The 24,524-nt window shown below is 54.9% G+C and overlaps 1 protein-coding gene and 3 non-coding genes across 4 annotated transcripts in view; 3 read left to right on the top strand and 1 right to left on the bottom strand.

Annotated features, from left to right (window-relative positions):
• Positions 1-24,524, top strand: part of LOC120385078 (zinc finger protein 850-like) — a gene marked incomplete at its 5' end in the record, with an annotated part of 387,202 nt that overhangs the window by 216,385 nt on the left and 146,293 nt on the right. The window lies entirely within an intron of this gene.
• On the top strand, positions 10,602-10,695 carry TRNAI-UAU. Its single transcript has 2 exons — positions 10,602-10,639; positions 10,660-10,695. It is a non-coding gene; the product is annotated as a tRNA-Ile (tRNA).
• TRNAI-UAU lies at positions 16,721-16,814 on the top strand. The gene is made up of 2 exons: positions 16,721-16,758; positions 16,779-16,814. It is a non-coding gene; the product is annotated as a tRNA-Ile (tRNA).
• On the bottom strand, positions 23,710-23,789 carry TRNAL-CAA. Its single transcript has one exon. It is a non-coding gene; the product is annotated as a tRNA-Leu (tRNA).

Consider the following 24,524-nt stretch of genomic DNA (forward strand, 5'->3'; position numbering starts at 1 on the left):
CTCGTCAACTTTCCGACCACGACGGTGCGGTCATGCCTCCGCCTCCTGGGTCACATGGCATCGTGTACTTATGTCACCGCGTACGCGCGACTCCACCTCCGTCCGTTCCAGTCGTGGCTGGCGTCGGTGTACCGCCGCGCTCGCGACCACATCGACATGGTGGTCACGGTCACCAGACCGACCCTCGAGTCCCTCCGCTGGTGGCTCGACCCGGAGATCGTCTGCGCCGGAGTGCCGTTCCACCTTCCTCGTCCGTCCGCGACACTGACCACGGACGCCTCGGCACTCGGTTGGGGGGCTCACCTGGGAGGCCTTCACACTCAAGGCCTCTGGTCGCCCCAGCTCGCTCTCCACATCAATGTCCGCGAGCTCCGAGCGATCCGCTTTGCATGTCACGCCTTTCGGACCAATCTGCAAGGCCGCTGGGTGACAGTATTCACGGACAACACAACAGCACTGTTCTACGTGAACAAGCAGGGCGGAGCCCGCTCGTCCCCCCTCTGCAAGGAGGCGATCCTCCTCTGGGACTTCTGCGTGACCCACTCCATTCACCTGGAAGCGTCCTTTCTTCCGGGAGTGCAGAACACGCTGGCTGACCGCCTCAGCAGGTCGTTTCTCTCCCACGAGTGGTCCCTCCGTCCCGACGTTGCACACACGATTTTCCAGAGGTGGGGGTTTCCCCGGGTCGACCTCTTCGCCTCCAAGGCGAACAGGAAGTGTCTCCAGTTCTGCTCGTTCCGAGGGCACTCGCCGGGATCTCTGTCAGACGCCTTCCTCTATCCGTGGCAGACTCACCTCCTCTATGCCTTCCCTCCGTTTCCACTCGTGCACAGAGTGCTCCAGAAGCTTCGGAGGGATCGAGCCACCATGATACTCGTGGCTCCAGCCTGGCCGCGGCAGCATTGGTACACCCTGCTGCTCGAGCTCTCCGTTCGGGAGCCCATCACCCTCCCATTGTGGCCGGACCTCATCACGCAGGACTTCGGCAGACTCCACCATCCGAACCTGCAATCCCTCCATCTTACAGCCTGGTTCCTGCGTGGTTGACCCACGCAGAGAGGGGCTGTTCGGCGGCCGTGCAGCAAGTCCTGCTTGAAAGTAGAAAGCCTTCCACCCGTACCACCTACATGGCGAAATGGAAGAGGTTCGCGCTCTGGTGTGACCAGCAGGGGCTCAACCCATTCGTGGTACCTGTCACTACCATCCTAGACTACCTATGGTACCTTAAGGAGCAGGGTCTGGCGGTTTCCTCTTTGAGAGTCCACCTCGTCTCGGTGTCCGCCTTTCGTCCGTCAGTGGAGGGTCGGACCATCTTTTCCAATCCGATGGTCTCCCGCTTCCTGAAGGGCCTCGACCGCTTATACCCGCCAGTGCGTCGCCCTGCCCCGACCTGGGACTTGAACCTCGTCCTGGCCAGACTCATGGGTCCTCCATTCGAGCCTATGGCCACGTGTTCTCTCCTCTACCTCTCCTATAAGACGGCCTTCCTGGTTGCCATAACATCGGCAAGGAGAGTCTCGGAGCTACGAGCGTTGACGGTGGGCCCTCCCTACACCGTCTTCCACGCGGATAAGGTGCAGCTTCGTCCTCACCCGGCCTTCCTACCAAAGGTGGTCTCGGCCTTCCACCTTAATCAGGACATCTTTCTCCCGGTCTTCTTCCCGAAGCCCCACGCTTCGCCCCGGGAGCAACAGCTCCACACCCTCGACGTCCGTAGGGCGCTGGCGTTTTACATCGACCGGACAAGGTCTTTTCGGCGTTCCACCCAGCTCTTCATCGCAGTCGCTGATCGCATGAAAGGCGAGCCGGTCTCTACCCAGCGCATTGCCTCCTGGGTGACTCAATGCATCCGGTCATGCTACGAGCTGGCTCACGTGACTCCATGCCGACTCACCGCTCATTCTACGAGAGCGCACGCCTCATCCGCCGCCTTCCTGAGCCATGTCCCCATCCAGGACATCTGCAGAGCGGCTACCTGGTCTTCGGTCCACACCTTCGCCTCCCACTACGCGTTGGTGCAGCAGTCTAGAGACGACGCAGCCTTCGGCTCTGCGGTTTTACACTCCGCCACGTCTCACTCCGACCCCACCGCCTAAGGTAAGGCTTGGGAATCACCTAACTGGAATGCATTGGAGCAATCACTGGAAGAAGAAAAGACGGTTACTCACCTGTAGTAACTGGTGTTCTTCGAGATGTGTTGCTCCAATCCATTCCAGACCCACCCTCCTTCCCCACTGTCGGAGTAGCCGGCAAGAAGGAACTGAGGAGCGGACGGGCCGGCTGGGGTATATATTTAGCGCCATAGCGGCGCCACTCCAGGGGGCGCCCAGCCGGCCCGCCGGAGTTGCTAGGGAAAAAGTTCCGGAGAAGCCGTGCACGCGCGGCGCGCACACCTAACTGGAATGGATAGGAGCAACACATCTCGAAGAACACCAGTTACTACAGGTGAGTAACCGTCTTTTTTCATCATATTTTCCAAATTAATATTATTAGTACACCCTAAATCAGGCTACATGGGACAGAGAGTTGGAGTGCAGGGGGATGAGAGCACTGGCTAGGGGGTGCAGGCTTTGGGGTGGGGTTGGAATGAACGGTTCAGGGGGCAGTAGAGTGCTCAACGTTAGGGTAGAGAATTGGGCTGTGAGGGCTCTGGAACAAGGCCAGGAAAAAGAGAATTGAGGCATGCAGGGCCGTCCTTAGGATTTATGGTGCCCTAGGCGAGATTATTAAACTGGTGCCCCTGTGCCTGATCTGCTCTTAGCAACACAAATATAAGCATACAGTATTGGAAAACTTGCCACATTCACGGTATTAAAACCAGTTTAACTTAATGAAGCACACTGTAATGCTGATGCACTAGCACTAAAGAAGTAGCCCTATAGAAAAAATTCTGATTTGACAGAATGATGCAAATAATATAATTTTTTTAATTTTGTCAAAATTTTATTGGAAATTTATATGAAGAGGTATTGAAACAAAGATTTGTTTTTAATTAAAAGCAATCTTTCTGGCTTTTTTGGCTGCAAAATCAGTTTAATAAGCTGGGTTTCCAAACAGTGGGAAAATATAACCCTAGTTTTACTGCTAGGTAAAGCACAAAGTGACCAAAATGAAGTCAGCACAGAATCATCTCATCTAGATTAAGGTAGCACAGAAATGTTACAGAAGTCCTATTGTGCCTTATTTTTGTTTGGAAAGACATTAGCAATAGCAGCACATTCATATGATAAAATACATGATAAATCACTGCCTCTAAAGTTCCATCAAAAACTGACATTTTCACAGCTCTAGCATGAGCTGCTGTACAGATTCTTCACAAGGAAGTGTCCGTGGCCTTTTTAACTATGTATTTACTTTATGAAAGTTGGAGAAAACATTGTGAAAACGTAAAACATTGGCTGCCCAACTTCTGGGCTGGCAAAGCTATACTGACTCACAGGATAAAAAAAAAAGCAGGAGAATCTTAGTACAACATATGGTCAGTCTATACCAGGGGTCAGCAACCTTTCAGAAGTGGTGTGCCAAGTTCACTGTAATTTAAGGTTTCTCGTGCCAGTAATACATTTTAACGTTTGTAGAAGGTCTCTCTCTATGTGTATATTATATAAATAAACTATTGTTATTATCTGAGGTCCTACTCAGGCCACTGCCAGCTGAGTAAATGGAACCCCAGACCGGGTGCAGGCTGAGCGGGGCTGGTGGCTGGAACCCTAGACAAGGATCCCAGGCCCTGCTCAGCCCGCTGCTGGTCTGGGGTTCTGACCACCAACTCCTGCCAGCCAGGATCCCGGCCGCCAACCCCCCTCAGCCTGCTACCAGCCTGGGATTCTGCTCACCCAGGCTGGCAGGAGGCAGACAGGGGCCGGCGGCTGGGCTCCTGACTGGCAAGGGGCCGGCAGCCGGAACCCCGGAGTAGCAGTAGGCTGAGTGCTGCCGGCACCCCAGACTGGCAGCAGACCGAGCCACTCAGCCCTCCACCGGCCGTGCTCAGCCCGCCACCAGCCCACTCAGCCCGCTGCCGGCTGAGTGAATGGAACCCCAGGCTGACAGCAGGTTGAGTGGTTCAGCCGGCCTGCTCAGCCCGCTGCCAGCCTGGGGTTCCTGGGTGGCCCCAGGCCAGCAGCAGGTGCTGAGTGGGGCCGACGGCCGGTATCCCAGCTGGCAATAGGGGCAGCCGGAACCCCAGAGCAGTGATGGGCTGAGCCGCTCAGCCTGTCGCTGCGTACCACCAAAAATCAGCTCACCTGCCACCTTTGGCACGTGTGCCGTAGGTTGCCGACCCCTGCTCTATACACCAGTAAGGAGATGAGCATATTACAGTTGTTGGAGGGCTCTTATCAGGAGTAATAGGCTATAGGAAAGTCAGTCGACATTTTTTGTTTCTCTGATGAAAACTGGCCCACTCCCTGCTTCAAACCAAACCTGTCACTAATAATTGTCAACAACTTAATTTTCTGTTTTTGGCTAAGATATTGATTTTTTTTAAAAAAAAATATTGAAATTGGATTCAGGATTGTTAGCAAGAATTTTTGGCAAACAAAGTTGTTAAATGACAATCTAAATGGCAACACAGTACTGCTTTCATGCTTGGCTCACCCCCAGCCTGCTGGTCCAACAGCTGCAGTAGACCCCAAAATCCACCTCTTGGGGTGCAGAATAGCAACAGCAGCAGCAAACCCTCAGGTCCAATCACACGCCAATGGGCACCACCACCAGCCTTACGGACCATGGTGAAGTTAGCCCAGCATCTGATCTCAGGGACAGGTCACCCATGGAGCCACAGCAGCTCATCCTGCCCTGTGCAGCTCCCCCCCGGATGAGATGGATCGGTGGCAGCTGCCAGCCCGGGGGGAGGCACTCCCCAGCTAGGGTGACCAGATCCAGATGTCCTGATTTTATAGGGCCAGTCCCGATATTTGGGGCTTTGTCTTATATAGGCACCAATTACCCCCACCTAGAGTGACCAGACAGCAAGTGTGAAAAATCAGGACAGGGGGTGGGGGTGGGGGTAAAAGGAGCCTATATAAGAAAAAGACCCCAAAATTGATTGGGACTGGCCCTATAAAATAGGGATATCTGCTCACCCTACCCCAACCCCCTGTCCTGATTTTTCACACATCTGGCTAACCCCATCCCAGCCCCGTGTGACATTCCAATCCTGGCTCACTGCCCAGGAAGTGAGTTACTTTCACTGTCATTCCTCAGCAGGCAGCCAGCCAGCCTCCTCCCCCCCACCTACCCCCCAGCACCTCACCCAACCCAGCCCAGACGGAGGGGAGGAGAAGAGAGGATCCTCCTGAGGAGGAGGGAGAAATGAGGGTGCTCCATGGGGCAGGGGAGAAGAATGGATGTTATGGGGGACAACAAAGGACACTGGTTCCAGAGCTGCAGAGCCTGCCTCACCTCACCTCAACCGGGGGGAAAGAGTCACACTCACAGATGAGCTCCTTCCCCAACCCCTACCCCCTCCCCAACCCAGAGACCCCAGCAGCCAATCCCCTCCCTCAGACTGTGCTGCATTCGGCTCTCTCTAGGACCCAGCAGCCCTGCTCTTACATGCTCCACTGCTTCCCGTCTGTCCAGACTCCCAGCAGAGCAGTGCCCCCAGACCTAGTGGTGCCCTAGGCAGCTGCCTATGGCTAATGACGGCCCTGGAGACATGAGAGAGACAGATCAGGCTAGAGCAGAAAGTGGTTGGGGGGTGTGTGTGTGAAGGGTTTGAAATGCAAGGAGAAGAAAAATCTTTCTCCTGCTCCCTCTCATCAGAGCATCTAAAAACCAGATGAGAGATACCTCTCCCCCACTGCAACATCAACTCTGGTGGGCTCGGGCTGAGGAAGGAACTTCTCTCCCCAGCAGCTCCAGCACGCCTGGGCTGGGCCATGGACACCTCCCCGCACAGATCTGGTGTGCCTGGCCTGGGACAGGGGAGGGGCTCCTCTCCTCTCCATTGGGGACATGGCGGGATGAGAGATGTGACAGGGCTTTACGGGAAATCATTATTTGCCTGATTCATGTGCCAGTCCTAGTCCTTGCTGACCCAAACGAACGGTTTATCCTGCATGCTGATGCCAGTTTGGAGGGTCTGGGAGCACTCGCCTACCAGGAAGTGGAAGGTAAATGTAAATCTGTGGCCTTTGCCAGCTGAGGACTGTCTGATAGCGAAACTCGCTATCCCATCCACCAGCTGCAGTTCTTGGCCTTGAAATGGGCCATCACTGAGAAATGTCCAGACTACTTGTCCGGTGCTCAGTTTCAGCTATGGACAGAGAACAATCCACTGACTTCTGTGTTAGCAAGGGCTAAGCTGGATGCTACAGGGCAGAGATGGGTGGCTACTTTTGCTAGCCATAACTTCAGCATTCAATACCAATGAGTTGGTATAACAGGGAGTGTGATTTATCAGGACCACCAATTCTTGGCTGGGGGGAGGGTGTAAGCAGGGTCAGAATGAACTCTACCCTGCCATCTGTTGGTGATGTGATGCAAAGGCATTTAGTTGCTGATGTGCATGGTCACACCCACCCCGCATTGCATGATGGGGGTGCTTGTCCAAATGGTGATTTTGGCTGCTGTGGGATCTCCAAACTCTTTCTTATTAGGGCAAGAGTAATTAAGTGTAGTAATCCTGGTGACATGAATCAAGAACAGTAGAACTGTACTTAGCAGTTCTTGATTTCAGAACTCACCCAAACCAACATAAAAATCTTTAGACAAGACACATGGGTTCCAAAAAATAGCAAGTTAAAAGAGATTGAAAATCAATATTTGTGTTTTGTACCATGGGATTCTTTAGCAATCTCTAAACAAATATTTTATGGTTTTCTTCTCTTTAGTTTAAAAATAGAATTAATTATTATTCTTTTTTAAATAATGTGTTATAGCATACACTGAAAATCTTCAATGCACAAGCAGGAATTTTAGTTATACTTAAACAGGTTGTCTTTGATGGTACTTAAAAGCTAAAGTTGGTAGAAATATACCGCTGCATAAGAACCTGGTAGAAAAGTTTTGCTGGAAGAGTTAGCAGAGCGAGATTGTTAGTCACAGGTCAGTGGGTGGGTTTATGGAAATACTGGACTCTTGGACAGGAGCGGGGGCAGGGGGGGCACACGACTTCTGTGGCACATGCACCACCTCTGCAACTAACGTTTGCTACCTCACTCCCTAACAACACACCTTTTACCTCAGGACTAAAATACACCATGAAAGAGATCTAACGGCATAAGCTTGGGGTGAGCAACAACAATTTCAAGAGATTCAAAACGGCCTCTGCCTCTGTTTTTCCACACCAGGGACAGCAGAAAGGACATCAGCACCACCTGCAAGACACCAACAAACATCCATTTCTACCTCCCTCCACGAGCGGCCGTTAGGAACCCATACCCCTAAATGGTGAGTACTTTTCAGGAGAGGGTGACGCTCTCAGGCCTCAAATGCCAGGTACAGTTACTCTGTCCTTGATCCAAAATCAACAGGAAAATACACTGGATTACTCCTGCCCCAATAACAAAGAGACTGGGGATATCGCAGCAGCTGAAATGACCGTTTGGACAAGCACTCCCATCATGCAATCCGGGGTGGGTGTAACCATGCAAATGACATCAGCCCCAAAAGGCCTTGACAACACATCCCCAACAGATGGCAGGGCAGACTTCATACTGACCCTGCTTCAACTAGATTGTGGCAAAGATTCCAAAACACGAACGTTAAAACTCACCAACCGCGGGTCAATCCATCCTCATCGTCGTAACCCTCATATGGACAACATACCCTCCTAACTCAGTATCTGTACCTTTTACCCCCCAGTCAGGGCTATTGTAGATTATGTATTCCTTATGCCACCCGATCTTAAACTGAATTTTGCATCCCTTGGGTAAGCTGTACGTTGTTCCCTGAGCACCAGAAACTTCTATGCCGAAACTCTGTACTGTACAATTTTTTTCTTTGAACGTCATCTTAATAAAAAGTTGACTTTTGTTCGAGATCGGCTCCTGTTCCTTTGCAAGGCGTGTGCGTTTGCTCCGGGTTTTAGTCTGCTAATACAGCGGGGGCGATTGAGCCAGGCGCTTGCCTGCTGCAGACACGGATCCAAGGCTGAACCTCGTATCCCACAAGCTTGAAAGCTTAACTGAATACTGTTTAAGAAGTGCTCCCATCTGCGGCACTCAGCTACCCAGCTCCCAATGGGGTCCAAACCCCAAATAGATCCCTTTTACCCTGTAGAAGCTGTAAAATCCTGTGACCAGGGCAGCTGCCTAGCAGCCTGCGCATCTGCCTGCCAGCACGAGAGCGCGTAAGGCACTAATCCGGATAGTGGCGGCTAGGTAGCAGGGGGAGGGTGTGAAGAAGCAGCAGAGTGGCGCAGCGGGAGCGTGCTGGGCCCATAACCCAGAGGTCGATGGATCGAAACCATCCTCTGCTACGTGTGCACTTGTTTCTTTTCCCTCTTAGCCTTCAAGCGAGCCAGTGACCAGCAGAGTACCAAGAGCCTAGGCCATGAGGCAAGAGGTGGCTGAGGCGAAGCGGCGGCCTGCCAGGGAGCTCCCCGGCACCTCCGGCTGCCTGGGCTGAAGGCAAGAGGCAGGCCTGGGCGTGGGGAGGGCCTCCTGTCCTGGAAGGAGGCTGCAGTGCTTCCTGGTCCCCTTTTCCCACCACCCCGGCAGGCGGCTGCTGCGGGAGAACACGAGGGAGGCTCTGGGGGCGCTAGGCAGCGCTGTGTGTGTGGCTGTCAGGGGAAAGAGCCGAGGCTCCCGACTCGACCTGTCATTGACTCGCGTGGCTCTGCGCGCCGTCAGCCGGGGCGGGGCGGGCTGCGGACGTGACTCAGACTTGGGCCGCATGGCCGTGCTTTCCTGACGAGGCATGAGGCAGGCCAAGAGCTTTGCACAGCGTACAGGGAAGTGGGAGGGAGGCGTCTTTGAGCCGGCCTGTCTCCTCCGCTTCTCTCTTGCCGCTTGGGCGGAGGCAGGAGGGGAGCAAAATGTTCCCGGCTGAAAGTTTTTGTGCTCGGCCTTGAGGATTAAGCCCGAGCCTCCGGCACAGCTGCTGGCAGATGGGTTTCTGAATGGCATCCGGCCCGTTCTTCAGGCCACCAGCTGAAAGCACTGAGGCCAAGGGGCAGCAAAATGGGACCTTTAAGGCTCCCCCCACAGACCTCTGGGAAGCAGCACAGGATTAGCATCGTCCCTGGGTGGGCTCAAACCACCATCCTTTTAATTAACAGTCAAACACGCTGACCCATTGCGCCACAGAGAGGCAAGGCTGTATTGAGCCCACAAGCTGGGACTCAGCTCAGGGTATGGTATAGCTGCTATAAAATCCAGGTTTTATCCTTGGATTGAACCTGAGTCCCTGACATGGCTGCTCAGAGATGGGCTTTTGTGGCACGGCCCCCACACTCTTCCAGCCAGCAGGTGACCCCACTGTGTCCAGGAGGGAGCCTTCGAGGCGGCAAAAGGGGAACATCACAGCTCCCAGCAGACCTTGAGGAGCCCACGAGGAGCCTTCAGTGGCAGCCCTGGGGGAGCATAAACTCCTCCTCCTTTCCATTAACAGCTGCACTCACTGAGCCATGATACCACAGAGACACCTACCAGCAGCTGTTTGCAGGGGCCGCTGCCCGGCACCCTGCAGCGCTTCCTGCCAGTGCCAGAGCTCACCAGGCACTAGCCTGGAGCCAGGGCCGCTAGGCGCTGCTGAAGAAAAGCCAGCAGAGGGACACAGTGGAAGCGTCCTGTGCCCATAACACAGAGGTCGATTAATCAAAACCCTCTTCTGCCAGCACCAGGCCTCCTGCTTCTTACACTGGGCCTGCAAGCGAGGGGGCCGCTGCCCCTGGGCTCCCCTTTGCCAGCTGCCTGCCATCTCCCCGCTGTTCACGCTGGCAAAGCCCCGAGCCAGCCCTGTGTGCCCTGCCTTCCTCTGCCAGCGCTCGCCCTCCGCACCATGGGGAGCTGGGGCCATTGCGGGGTTTGCTGCTTTGTGCTCATGGAAGCAGCCTGTCACATCCCTGGACATGGAGCCATTTGGTGTCCCAGCGGCTCATCATCCTGCAGGGCGCCCTGGGTGCAAGGACTGTGGGCAGCACGAGGCTTCTTCTGTCTATCTCTGGAGTAGCCCCTAGCCACCCTCCCCCCTGCCTGCACACAGCCCCTAGGTACTCCCTGCCTGCGCCCTGACCTACAATCCTGCCTACAAACAGCCCCTAGCTACCCGCCTCCCGGCACCCTGAGCTCCACCCTGCCTGCACACAGCCCCTAGCTACCCTCCTCCCGGCACCCTGAGCTCCACCCTGCCTGCACACAGGCCCTAGCTATCCCCTCCCTGCACCCTGAGCTGACTGAAAGGCTGAAAATGAGACGAGATCAGGTTAAGTCTTTCTAACATATGTCCCCATATGGAAAAAAAGTGCCAGGAGAAGCAGGCAGTCGTAATCATCTCTGTTATTACACAGGGAAGAACAAAAGAGTCAAATGGAGCCTGGAACCCTTAAAAAGAATCCACCCCACCGGGTACAACACTTGTCGCTATCTGCCCCACTGAGAATGTTTTGGGGTCACTCCTTGCCTTTATCAACCCAGGCACCATCCTCAACAGGTGCTCCAGTGGCACAGTTGGTTAGTGCACAGTACTTATAGGACAGTGCTGAGAGGAGCTATGCTGAGGTTGTGAGTTCAAGTCTCACCTGAAGTGCTGGTTTTCATTAACCAAGAGGCATCACCCCCTCATGTGGTCCTGTGGAATGTAGAATTCCAGCCTAGGGGACCCTGAAGAGGGGAGGAGTCAAAAATGCCCCCTTCAATTATTACCTCCTCTCAGCTGTGTCTCTGTGTGAAATTGAGGCAGGAAATGAAACACCCAATGCCCTAAGGAATGTGGGTGAAGGACTCGGGCTGAGCAATGATTTAACAGGGATTTGTTTCAATTTATTGGCCTGATTATAACTATGGCTAAAAGCCCCCTGTACCAGGGGCTGCGGGACAGGACAGGCAGTTCTGCGCAGAGTGTTCAGAGCTGCCCCGTATCTGCCCTTTCTCTGCCCCGCCCCTGCTCCCAGAATGCACCAGGCCCTGGACTGAACTCTTCCCCTGTGGGCCAAGCTGGTTTCATTTGTCCTATGTTTTGCTAAGGGGGAGAATGGGAACAGGGACACAGACAAGGCTCTGTGGCATCAGGGCTGGGATGGGGACACTGAGGAAGGAAACTGGAATCATTGCTTGCTGGAAGTTCAATCCAATAAACATCTAATTGTTTGCACCTTTGAACTCCACCAGAGAGGTCCTTTGGGGCCATCTGCTTGTCCCAAGTCAGGGTAAAGGAGGAGGGTTGGGCGTGGGGCTAGCAACTCCACCCTGTAAAAATCAGCTTGCTACAGAAACGCCAACAATAGAGTTAACAGAGACTTTTAGCCTAGAAAAAGAAGGGTCTTCAACTCGAAGATGCATGACGCTGGGTGGTGAAAGCCGCGAGGAAGCCACTAAGCCGATCACCCTTCTTACAACCAGGAGGATTACCATCGGCACATGGAACGTGAGGACCATGTACGAGTCAGGAAAGACGGCGCAGGTTGCAGCAGAGATGAGGAGCAACAACCTGACCCTACTAGGCATTAGCGAGACAAGATGGACGCAAGCTGGACAGAGACGACTGTTGACAGGAGAGCTGTTGCCAACCAACATCACCAGACAGGCACTGCAGTGGAACCCCCAAGGCAAGCGGAAAAGAGGCCGCCCAAGAAATACCTGGCGACGCGACCTTCAGGTTGATAGCAAAAAAATGGGCTATACCTGGAACCAGCTAGAGCGAATGGCCCAGGATAGAAGACTATGGAGATCTGTGGTTGGCGGCCCATACCCCGGTTGGGGTGACGGGCATGAATGAATGAATGTTTGCACCTTTGGGTATTGCTGCTCTGTGTGTACACAAGAAGGACCCCGTAATGGGAGGGTGAAGGGATAAACCCTCTAACACTAACTAACATCTAACACCCATTTGAACCTCTTCTTTTCACACAGTTGCTCATTCTCAGGTTCTGCTTTGTCTCCAGGCAGATCCATTCTCTTTCAGAACAGCCTTGCTGTTTCCCTCTGTTTCACTCACTGAGGTGTCAGAGTAAACACTCCCCTTCCCTCTAGTCTCAGACAAACACTAGTATTAACTGTTGGGTTTAGAAAGCTCTGATGGGGTTTAGAAAGCATTTGTCAAGATGCCATTTCTGGGGGATTGTTCCCAAGATCCAGTATTTTGTGTTCCAACATCTCCCAGCTTCCTAGGTGAAAATAAGGCCAAGGTTTCCTTGCAATATACAGGAAGAAGGTGGTTTTTCACCCCAGATGGGACTTGAACTCACAGTCTCTGACTTAGAAGGCCATTGCCTTATCCATTAGGCCACTGGGGCTCTTATGAAAGACTGGAAAGTCCATCTCCTAAATGCATATTTCTCATATTAACTTGGACGCCAAATACCCTCTTTCTGCACCTTACAGAAATGTCTGCATCCCCCGGCAGCGAGGCTACTGGGCAGGTCGCTTACAGAGCTGAGCACCACCTTTCTGCCAGCCTTCTTTAGAGAAGAAGGCTCTTTCCCCTGACAGCCACACAGCGCTGCCTAGCATCCCGAGAGCCTCCCTCGTGTTCTCCCACAGCAGCCGCCTGCCAGTGTGGGTGGGAAAAGGGACCAGGAAGCACTGTGGCCTCAATCCGGGACAGGAGGCCCTTGCCACGCCCAGGCCTAACTCTTGCCTTCAGCCCAGGCCAGCAGAGGTGCCAGGGAGCTCCCTGGCAGGCCACCGCTTCGCCTCAGCCACCTCTTGCCTTATGGCCTAGGATCTTGGTGCTCTGCTGGTCACCAGCTCGCTGGAAGGCCCAGAGGGAAAAGAAACAAGCACAGAGGTAGCGGAGGATGGCTTTGACCCATAGAATGCTGGGTTATGGGCCCAGCACACTTCCACTGCACCACTCTGCTGGCTCTTCATTCCCCCTTGCCACTATCCAGATTAGTGCCTTATGAGCTCTCACGCTGGCAGGCAGATGCGCAGGCTGTTAGGCAGCTGCCCTGGTCACAGGCTTGTACAGCTTCTACAGGGTAAAAAGGATCTATTTGGGGTTTGGACCCCATTGGGAGCTGGGTAGCTGAGTGCCGGAGACGGGAGCACTTCTTAAACTGTTTTCAGTTAAGCCTTCAGCTTGTGGGGGATGAGGTTCAGACTTGGATCTGTCTGGCTCAATTGGCCCCCTCGCTGTGTTAGCAGACTAAAACCCAGAGCAAACACACACCCCTTGCAGAGAAACAGGAGCCTGGATCTTGAACAAATATCAACATTTTATTAAGATGATGTTCCAAAAAAAAAGAAAAAGGAGTGCATGTCGACAGCCCAGTGCAGGGTGGTGCCAATGGACTGTTTGGATCACGCAGCTCTCACCGTGTGCTCAATGTGGGTAATTCTCTGACCCATGGCAGAGGATATTGGAAGCTGAACATCCAGAGCTTGCAAGATAAAGGAGCAGGGGGGCGAGGCCTGGCGGTGTTGGCAGAACGGGAAAGCATCAGAGGGTTCTATGGCAACCAGGGGGATTGGTGGGAGTTGGTGAGGGAGGAGTTGGTGGCTTTGTTCCGGCAGTCGGGCAAACACCGCAACATTAAAGAAACCAACGGTGCCAAGTCCTGCAGCGTCATCTTTGGGATTTCCACAAGAGCATCCAGGCAGGGGAGCCCAGGGCCGCCCGGGGGGGAGGCAAGAGGTGCAATTTGCCCCAGGCCCCGCAGGGGCCCCCACAAGAGTTTTTTGTGGATCCTGGAGCGGGGTCCTTCACTCGCTCCAGGGGCCCCAGAAAACTCTTGTGGGGCCCGGGCACCCGGAGCTTCTTCTGCTCCCGGTCCATTCCGGGACCCGCCGATTAAGTGCCCCGAAGACCCGGCTGCACTTCGGTGGCGGGTTCCGCTTTGGCGGTAATTCGCTGGCAGGGGGCCACCGCCTCGGGTCTTCGGGGCACTTTGGTGGTGGGTCCCGGAGCAGAAGGACCCCCCACTGCTGAATTACCGCCGAAGTGGGGGCCCCCCACCGCCAAAGACCCCAAGCCCCTGGAATCCTCTGGGCGGCCCTGGGGGAGCCAGTCAGCATGTGACTGTACGACTGGATGAAATGACAGCTGGCCGAGTTACAGGAGATGAGGCTGCAGCTGGCCAATATGAGCGGGAGCACCAAGTGAAGGGAGAGGCAGCCTCCTCTGACATTTTTGCAGCCTGCAGGGAATGGAGACAAAGCAGGGGGATGCAGGGACTCAGGGCAGGACCCACGGATGTGATAGTGCAGGACCACAGTCGCTGGAGGAGGAGTGAGAGTCCTGCTAGAGGAAGCGGCTGGTGGGAAGCAATAAGTGCAGAGTGGAAGCCACAGAGAGTCACAGGGGTCTAGGAAATGAAATAGCAGTAGGTCCCATGGTGTAATGGGCAGTACTCAGGACCTGGAATCTGAGTTCAAATCTCAGTGGGACCTCCTGGAGGTACATTGTTTTGCTGCAAAGCCCTGGAGCTCAATGTGTTTGGCTACCTTCTCTCAGGGTGAACTAGAGTGAGTTTTTTTTCCCTCACACTGGGTGACTGATGCCCCCTGGAGATACGTCTTTGGTCTGGCTGGTTCAATGGGCTGGCGGCTATAGGTTGGGGTCCTAGAACTTAACAGTCTGGCTAGAGAGTCCTGTGGGTTCACCATATGGTTGTTTCTCGCTGCTTCACCTGATGCCCACAACTTTGGTCCCTGCAGCTGTCACACGCTTCCTCTTGTCCACATGGCATTTAAAGGAAGGAGTGCCAGGGCCAGGCTTCATAGTCAGGGCTAGGCAGGAGGGAGGAAGAGTCCCAGGCTGGAGCCCAGCACCTCTCCTCCTCTGGGCACCTGGAGCAGAGGCGGCTGGTGCTGACAGCTCCAAGGGAAGCTTAAAAGCCACAGAACAACCGAGGGCAGAGCAAGAGGAGGGGAGAACCATGCCTATGCGTGGCCAGCAGACAGCCACAGAGACACCCGGCCAGCCTGCTCCCTGCCATGCCGAACCCCCACTGAAGGCCACCCACAGACCAGCATTCGTTCTGCGGCCGGCCAGCATCACAAGGTGGTTGGAAAGCAGGTGGGGCCTCTGACCGTTCACACTCAAGGGCTCCTTTTGTCAGTGGGGCAGGAGATATTTCCCCCAAGAGGCTTTTTTCCCAGCTGCTGAGAAGCACAGAAGTACCCGGTCTTTGCTCTTGCGGTGAAAGGGGTTAATACGTTTAGGCAGCCTGGCTAGCTCAGCTGGCAGCACCTCTGGCTCTTACTCTGAAGGTTGAAGTTACAATTCCCTGTTTGGGTGCTTGGGGCTCCTCTTCAACAATACAACACACAGTCTGCGTAAGCCCCCACCCAGTAACCTGGGGAAACTAACCCTGGCCACTGGGTGCCTCTAAGGCCTGGTCTACACTAAGAGCGGGGTCGAACTAAGTGCATAAATTCAGCTACGTGAATAGCGTAGCTGAATTTGAAGTACCCTAGTTCAAACTACTCACCCGTCCAGACGCCGCAGGATTGAAGTCCGCGGCTCCAAGGTTGACTCCACCACCGCCGTTCACGGTGGTGGAGTTCCGGAGTCGACCGGAGCACGTGGGGAGTTCGAACTATCGCGTCTAGATTAGACGCGATAGTTCAAACTCCGAGAAGTCGAACTCTCCGCGTCGACCCGCATGGTAAGTGTAGACCTATCCTAAGAGGCGATACTTTCCCCATTCACAACCACTGAGTGTAGAAAAGAAACTGTAAGAAAAACGAGGAAAATCACCTTGTATTAACTTGGGAAAATACCACAATCAGGATTCATAACACAACACTATGAGCAAAACACCCGCGCACTGGGCAGTGGCCTTTTGCCTCGGGCTCCTAAATCCAGACCCCAGAAGCTCTGTGGATGTGCCCCTCCCTTCACTGCACCTCACCCACAGCTGCTGCCCTGGGTCAATGAAAACCCAGAGTTCACCTCTCACCTCCCGGGGGGAAAGCCCCTTTCTCCCGCCGCTGTCTGGCCACATTGCCGGCCACTTGCCGTTCCCCCCTGTCACCGCTCTGCTGGCCACCCTCTCTCCTCTGGGACGTCTTGTGGTCCCACCAGGAGCGGAACAGGCTCCCTAAAAGGAGCGGCCACCAGAGCCCAAACAGTAGCCCCATCCCTTCCATTCAACACCACGCCCCTGCCCCACCCCTTCTCCCGAAGGTCCCGCTCCTACGCTGCCTCTTCTGCACAAGACCCTGCCTCCTGCTCACTGCTCTGCACCCTCTCCCATTTTTAAAAGCCCTGGGGTGTTGTTCCCCCCTGTTCAGGCACCCCTGGGGCCCTGCACTTCACACAGCTCTCCCTGATTTCAGCTGTTAGTGAGGGAGCCTCACTGCTAGCGCAGACTGGGCAGTTTCTTGCATGAGAGACACTGTCCCAAAGCAGGACTAATGCTTAGAGCTGGTTATCAGTGATTTCAGCTCTGTTGGTCTGCAGCAAGACTCTCCATTGAATCTTAATCAGCTCTGTTATTACACAGGGAAGAACAAAAGGGTCAAATGGGGCCTGGAATCCTTAAGAAGAATCCACCTCACCAAGTACAACACTTGTTGCTACCTGCTCTCAGCCCCACTGAGAATGTTTTGGGGTCACTCCTTGGCTGTATCAACCTAGGGGTCTCAGAGAATGATAACTAGCAGGTGCTCCAGTGGCGCAATTGGTTAGCGCACCTTACTTATAGGGCAGTACTGAGAGGAGCTATGCTGAGGTTGTGAGTTCAAGCCTCACCTGGAGCACTGGTTTTCATTAGCCAAGTGGCTTCACCCCCTTATTTGGCCCTGGGGAAGGTAGAATTCCAGCCCAGGGGACACTGAGGAAGGGAAGAGTCAAAAACACCCCCTTCACCTATTACCTGCTCTCCAGAGCACAGGTCAGAACCTGCAATCCTTTCTTCCCGCCCCCACCCCAGCCCCTGTGCCAGGATCCCTCAAGCAGAGCCTGGAGTCCTGCCCATCCTTGACCCCTGAGCCTGGAGGGAGAGGAGCAAGGAGCCATTGTTAGAGGGCTTTCCCTTCCCCCGCCCACTTCCCTGGCTCTTGTCATGCAGTCAATAAGCAGCAAAAGACCAGAAGTCGGAAGCACAGACAAAGGGATGTTTACTGGGGTTAGTTTCCAAGCAAGCAGATTCCGAAGCCCTTCACACCAGTCGGGCTTATCTCTATAGACCGACAGAGTCTGTTCCCCAGTGTCCCCCTTCCCAGCTCTGACACCGCAGTTCTTACAGTCTAGGCCTGTACAGGCAGCCTGAATATCTCTATTCTAACAGCCATCGGTCCCTGTGGAAAAATGATCTATTCAGGGTTGTCCCTAGACATTTTGGTGCCCTACACGGCACCCCTGTCCCCTAGCCCGAGCTGGCAGAGTGGAGCGGGCTGGGGCCAGGTCACTCCACTTCCCGCCGCCCGGTAATTGCAGGGCAGGCCTGACCCCACATCATGGGGTGGCGGGAAGTGGAGTGATCCGGCCCCAGCCTCCTGCACTCTGCTCCCAGCCTTGGAACATGGGGGGTGGGGGAAAAACACCCCCCAGCACTCACCAGTGGTGTGGCTGGGAGCTGGTGGAGCAGAGCAGGCTGGGGCCAGGTCGTTCCATTTCCCACCGCTCGGTGAGTGCCGGGTGCGCCTGATCCCTCCTGCCGTCCACCGGGATGTAGCTCAGGGGAAGGAGCGGAGTGGGGGGTGGATGGAGTGGAGCGGGGGGGGAAGAGGGGGGTGGGGGCAGACCAGGGGTGGGGGCTGTGGGAAGAGGTGGAGCAGGGGCAGGGGCAGCTTTCCTGGCTGGCTCAGCCAGCCGGGGGATCGAGTTCGCCGCTGGAGTACCCAGCTGCGTGGGGCACTGGGAAATTTGGGGCAATTTGGTGCCTCCACATCCCTTAACCAGGCAGTGTCCCTGTGGTGTGGGCTGTCTGCATAGGTCCTTTCTCAATCTTTCTCACCCTCTTGTCTTGAGTCTCCTGTGTCTCTGCTTTCTAAGCACAGACTAACTCTGGCTGTTCAGAGGAGGGGAGGCCCATGCCTATGCGTGGCCAGCAGACAGCGACAAAGACCCCTAGCCAGCCTGCTCCCTGCCATGCCAAACACCCACTGAAGGCCACCCACAGACCAGCATGCGGGGGCGGCTGCTGATGCTCTATGGCCAACATCAGAAGATGGTAGGAAAGCAGGGCCAGCCCCCCTGGTGGGGCCTCTTACCGTTCCCACTCCAGGTGCTCACTTTGGCAGTGGGGCAGGAGATTTTTCCCCAAGAGGCTTTTCCCCAGTTGGCGAGAAGCAGAGAAACACCCAGGCTCCCCAGGTGCTATGTAGCAACCCCCCTCAAACACAGGGACAGGCGCACACTTGGAAGAGGGAAACTGCTCCACACTCTAGCCCGGGCAGCCGCCCATTTTCTTTGGCAAGTCAGGAAGGGCAAAGGCGAGACTGGAAGCACCTGGGGCTCATGCCCCAGCCTTTGTGACGCCCAACCCCCAACTCCTTCCCGGGGCTCTAGCTGAAGCCAGAGCATTGGCCTGAGCGGCCAAGAAGAGGTTCCAGCCCTGAAGGGAGCAGGACGTTCAGCCCAAAGGTAAAACTGGACAAGCACAACCACGAAGGGACTCGCACCCTCAATCGCCTGATCCGAAGTCAGACGCCTTATCCGTTAGGCCACATGATCACATAATTAAAAAAAAACCTCTCCAAGTACTTCTTTAGAGAAGATGGACACTGTGTTTCTCAGACTCAGGTCATCTACTGAAGGGGGTTGAGACTGTCTGGGCACAAGAAGTCGAGTTCCCAGCGGGGTGTGAGACTTAATTCTATGGAGCCAGGTGCAGGGCTTTGGCAGGGAGGCTCAGGCATGGGGGATTGGGGTGCAGCAGATGGACCGGCTGTCTAGGTGGGGAGATTTAGTCACACGAGGCACAGAAGGGAGGAGAAGGAGGAATCCTGCTGATGGTCAGTGGCTGTGCAGAAAAAAGGGTGTTGATTCCCCCATCCTAAATGGGCTGGTTGGCTTGACCCTTCTCCCCTCTGCAGAGCATGGTGGGGACTGCAGCTCACCCCTTGTGGGGCAGGAGGTCACAGGTTCAGGGCACTGGGCTCCGATGCACCTGGAAGGCAGCTCCGGTGGAGTGGGGCAGGGCAGGGCCTGTGGTTTACGTTCTGCGTTGCCTGGTGTTGGGCCATTGCACAATCCCCAGCCACACAGCACAGCACACCCCGAGAGGCGGTGGGGGGCCAAGCAGACGATCCAGCACGAGGGGGGTGAGGATGTGTGGTTGGGGGGAGGAAAGGCCTTGGGCTGCACTGGGGGAGCGCAGAGCAGGGGTGACACCCCAGAAACCTGCAGCAAAGGGATGGACAGGTGGGCTGAGTGGATAGAAGAGGCAGCGAGCCTAAAAGGGGACTGGGGTCTAGTGGTCAGAGCAGGGAGGGGGGCTGGGCACCAGGACCTCTGGGTTCTATCCCTGGCTCTGGGAGCAGAGGTGGGTCTAGAGGTGAGAGCAAGGGGACTGGGAGCCAGGACTCCTGGGTTCCATAGTAGTGGCTGCTTTTTCCTGTGTCTCCCTCCCTACAGATCCCAGCCCAGCCCCCTAGCAGAATCTGACTGGGGGGGGTCGCCCTGCCACTCCAGACTCGTGATTTGAACCCCTCCCCCCATGGGCTCTGACATCACGGAATCTCCTCCCCCCCCAAGTCAGAAAGTAGGAGCCCCTCCCCGCATGCGGAGGAAGCTAGTGAATTTCTTGGGGGTCTCTGGCGGAGGTGACAGCACCCACCAGACACCCACTCATGGTTGCAAGGAGACCCTCCTGCACAGCCCCCTGCTACGAGGGGCCAGGGGCACCCAGCCAGGGTCAGGAGGTGAGATGGGGTCGCAGTGGCAGGAAGGGTGCAGAGCTGGGGGTGGTGCCAGGTCTGGTGCTGGCTACATGGGGAAAAACCACACTGCTCCCCCGCAACACACACACACACACACACACCCCTCGCTCCTGGTGTTGGAGGGGAACAGGTGAAAGGACAAAAGAAGCAAGAGACAAAGAGAAAGGAGGCGAGGGATGGATGGAGGAAAAGGTGAAACAAAAAGGACAAACCCTAATGTCCCCACTGATTCTAAGGGACAAAATCCCAGGTGCAGAATAAAATTCTGCCTCCTTAAGCTCGTGGTTTCCATGCCTAGAATTCAACGGTCACCAGATGGATCAGACTGAACAGGTTTCAAACCTCGAGGAGGCTCTTACCTTCTAAACAGGGATGGCTGTTTTCTAGTAAAATCAGGAAAAGGGAAGGAGAAAACTCTAAAGAGGTTCCTCCTGGTGCTCACGTCCGTGAACCCGAATACTCTCTCAGTCCTCAAAGAGAGACCTGGAGAAGGAGACTTGCTGAAGCAAAGCCACAGGGGTCTCTGAGGTTTCCCTGACCCCTCGCCCCTGTCCTGCCTGGCTGATGTCAGCATCTCTCTGTGAGGTCACCACCTCCCCACCGCCTTTGACCAATAGTCTGAGGTCCTGCAAAAAGCCTTTGTGATGTCACTGCCACACCCCTCCCTTGCTGTGCTAATGTCCTGCCCCTGCCCAGGCACTTTGGAGGTTTGAGCTACTCCCTGTGGTCACCCCACTCAAGGAGCGTTCGTTCTAGGAAGCAAGCCGGTTAGAGAGGAAAACATCAGACGCTGCTCCCAATGCTACACTCAATATTTCAGAAATTAGTCGCCTTTATGGCCAGAAGAGACCATTAGAGCATCTATTCTGCCCCCCTGCATATCACAGGCCTCTGTATGACACAAGAGCTACTTTTGGGGCAAACACATTCCAGAAAGGCATCTAGTCTTCATTAAATGACATCAGGAGATGGAGAATCCACCACTTTCCTTGGTAGCTTGTTCCTGTGGTGAATCATCCTCGCTGTTGAATATTTGTGCCTTAGTTGTAATATGAATTTGTCTCTTTTCACCTTCCAGCCATTGGGTCTTGTTATGCCTTTCTCTGCTGGATTAAAGAGCCCTTTAATACTCAATCTTTTCTCTCCATTAAGGCACTTCAACACTTCATTGAAGTCACCTGCCAATCTTCTTTTGATAAGCTAAACAGGTTGAGCTCTTTCAATAGCTCACTAGAAGGCATTTTTCTCCAGCCCTCAGAACATTTGGTGGCTCTTTGCTGCCCCAGCTCCAGTTTCACAACATCTTTTTCAAATGAGGACACCAGAACTGGAGGCAGTATTCCAGCATCAGTCTCACTGATGCTGTGTCACCTCCTGTGACGTTATTGACATAATCTGTAACTGTATAGATCACCGTTGCGACCACTGTTCTATATTTGCAGCCAATATGGTAGAAAGGTTGTCGTGTAAGGGGTCTATGGAGAGGTTCTGATTGGCTGATTATAATTATGGAACAATGGGATAGAGAAACCTGCATCACTGAAAGTACAGCCATGAAGAAACCACACATCAGCCTTGCCTAGCTGGCAAGAATCAAACCTCCACAGAAAAACCCCTATGGTGTCAGCCCAGCTCCCTAAACCCTCAGCCACCACCGCTTAACACAGGGGCCTTTCTACACTATGGCTCTGTTCTCACTGAAGGGTCATTTCCAATTGCTCAGACCAGCTTCCCCAGCACACTCACTGCTGTGCAGCTCTGTACGTGTGGCCATGGCTGAACAGCAAGAATTCCTGCCCATTTCCCTACTGGCTGGAGCATGGCTAGAGTGTGTTTGTGGTTAATGATGCTGCTGTAGATTGTTCATTCCCTGCCTTGACAATTCAGACAGTCCCTTTTCCCGTCGTATCACCAGCACCTCTGTGAGTCCAATAGCAGGGCAGGTTTTTTCTGGGCACTGAGATTTTTCAGGGAGTTGGTGGCTCCTTTCTTTCCTCACCCTGGAGTAACCTCAGCTTTTTATTCCATCCTTGATGACTCATGGAATAACAACAGCAGCATGAAGAGGAGAGAAAATATCTGACTGCCGGGGGCCGGGGGGTGAAGGTGGACTCGTCCCCTCTGTCTGACCATTGCCATTGCAGGAGAGAAGGTTTCAATGGAATCGAATGCCCTGGCTCAGACAAGAGACACAGGGAGGCTTTGCTGTTCGTGGATCCATGCAAAGGAAATTGTGTTTCTGTGTGAAAATGGGGAGGGAAATGAAACACCCACATGGTGGTGCCTAAGGCAGAAGGGACCCCTATAGGATTAGAACAGGACACGTTCTCAAGCAGCATGTTTCTTACTTTGCCCATCTGTCAGTTTTGATTATTATCGATGGAAATATTTTGCCATTGGGTCGTGTGTTTCCACAGAAATTGACATTTACCAACAAATACGTAATTCTTCCAGTCCTGCTGAGTCTGCCGGTGGTGAGTTTAGAAGGACAGAGTCACTCCTCCCACTCCCCATGCCAGGCCTGTGCTCTCCAGAGTGTCAACTTCCCACACAGCTGGGATTCTTCCCTGATCTCCCCTCAGACCTCTGCCCTCCACCCCCACTTCTGGGATCCCCTCCCAACACTGTCCAACTCCCCTGCTGGCCAGTTCCCTTCCCATTCTTTTCATTTCCTGCCTCCCCTCTGAGCAAAAGCTCTGGACTGTTCCCACACTGGGAATTGAATCCAGGCTGCCTGCATGAAAACACCAATAATCCTGGCCACTAGACCATATGGGACTTGCACAAACAACAATCCATTTACACATTCACTAACACATTCATGGGTGGCAAGTTTGTAGAAATTTTGGTGGTGCCCAGAACCCGCCCCCCAACTCTGCCCCCCCAAACTCCGCCCCCACCTGCCTAAGACTCTGGTGGGGAGGGAGGTCTAGGGTGCAGATCCTGGGCTGGGGATTAGGGTGCAGGAGGGGTGCAGGGTGCAGGCTTTGGGATGGAGTTTGGGTGCAGGCTCTGGGCTGGGGCAGGGGGTGAGTGTGCAGGAGGGGGTGAAGGGTGCAGGCTTTGGGACGGAGTTTGGGTGCAGGTTCTGGGCTGGGGGTGGGGGTGTAGGAAGGGGAGGGTGCATGCTCTGGGAAGGGGTGCATGCTCTGGGAGGGAGTTTGGGGATAGGAGGGAGTGCAGGGGTGAGGGCTGTGGGGCTGAGGATGAGGGGTTCATGATGCAGGAGGGGGCTCAGGGAAGAGGGTTGGGGTGTGGGGTGAGGGCTGTGGGGCTGAGGGGTTCATGATGGGGGGGCGCTCAGGGCTGTGGCTGAGGATTAGGGTGTGGGGGGACGAGGGCTCTGTCTGGGGCTGAGGATCAGGGTGCGGGGGGATGAGGGCTCAGGGCTGTGGCTGAGGATCAGGGTGCGGGGGGATGAGGGCTCAGGGCTGGGGCTGAGGATTAGGGTGCAGGGGGATGAGGGCTCTGGCTGGGGCTGAGGATCAGGGTGTGGGGGGATGAGGGCTCTGGCTGGGGATGAGGATCAGGGTGCGGGGGGAGCAGAACCAGGGCTATGGCTGATCTATGGGGCACCAGGTGAGTGGCAGAGGCTTCAGGTGCTGAGAGTTTGCCTGACACCTCAGGGACACAGTGTGAGGGGGTGTCCCAGGGATCTCTGTGAAAGGAGCAGAACAGAATTTACTTGGGGTGGGGAGAGAATTGAGAGTGTCTCAGGGGGTTGTACAGAGGTATTGCCCGGGTGAGAGACTGGCTAAAACACAGGCCTCGCTGTGAGCAGGATTTGAACCTGCGCAGGGGAACCCTATTGGAGTTTGACTCCAACGCCTTAACCACTCAGCCATCAGCACAAAACTGCCCCAATGCCAGAGAAACTGGTAAAGAATCCCAATGTCCAGGCATGAAGTCATCTGAACTACAGAATTCCCACCGCAAACCTGGCTCCCAAAGCACAGGGGGGATTTGGGTTCGTTCTCTTTGCTTAGCCATGTGCAGTCGCACAGAGAGCGCGTTTAACAGTCTCCCCTCCCACAGAGCGGGAAGGGGAAATGATTCTCAACTTGAAGCCTGATGTAGGGTGACCAGACTTCCCAATTTTAACGGGACTGTCCCGATATTTGCCTGTTTGTCCCACGTCCCGACCGATGTTTGGTCAGGACACTGGACAAACAAACAATTTTGCTCTCTGCTCCGGCACACAGGCAGAGCCCGGAGGGACACTCGCCCCCCCAACTCCGCCCCCTCCTTCCCCCATTGGATCCCTCCCCAAATCCCCGCCCTGGCCCTGCCTCTTCCCCAAGCAGGCGGCATCCTCCTCCCTCCCAGGTTTGCACACGGGCCATGGCCAGGAGCACAGCATGGAGGCTGCTCCAGCCCTGGAGCCTGCGGGGCAGCGCAGTGGGGCTGGGGGCAGTGGGGAGCGGGCAGGACCCATGTGGGTGGGGGGCAGAGACACACGTGGGGCAGACACGCTTCTGCCAGGAGGGCCCGGGCCCGGCTGCCTGGTTCGCCCCTTGCCCGGGAGCTGCAGGAGGGACCTGGAGTGCGGCTCGGCTGCAGAGCTCGGAGCCCAGGCTGGGCCCA

The sequence above is a fragment of the Mauremys reevesii genome, linkage group 17 (genome assembly GCF_016161935.1).
Source record: "Mauremys reevesii isolate NIE-2019 linkage group 17, ASM1616193v1, whole genome shotgun sequence".
In the NCBI taxonomy this organism is placed as follows: Eukaryota; Metazoa; Chordata; order Testudines; family Geoemydidae; genus Mauremys; species Mauremys reevesii.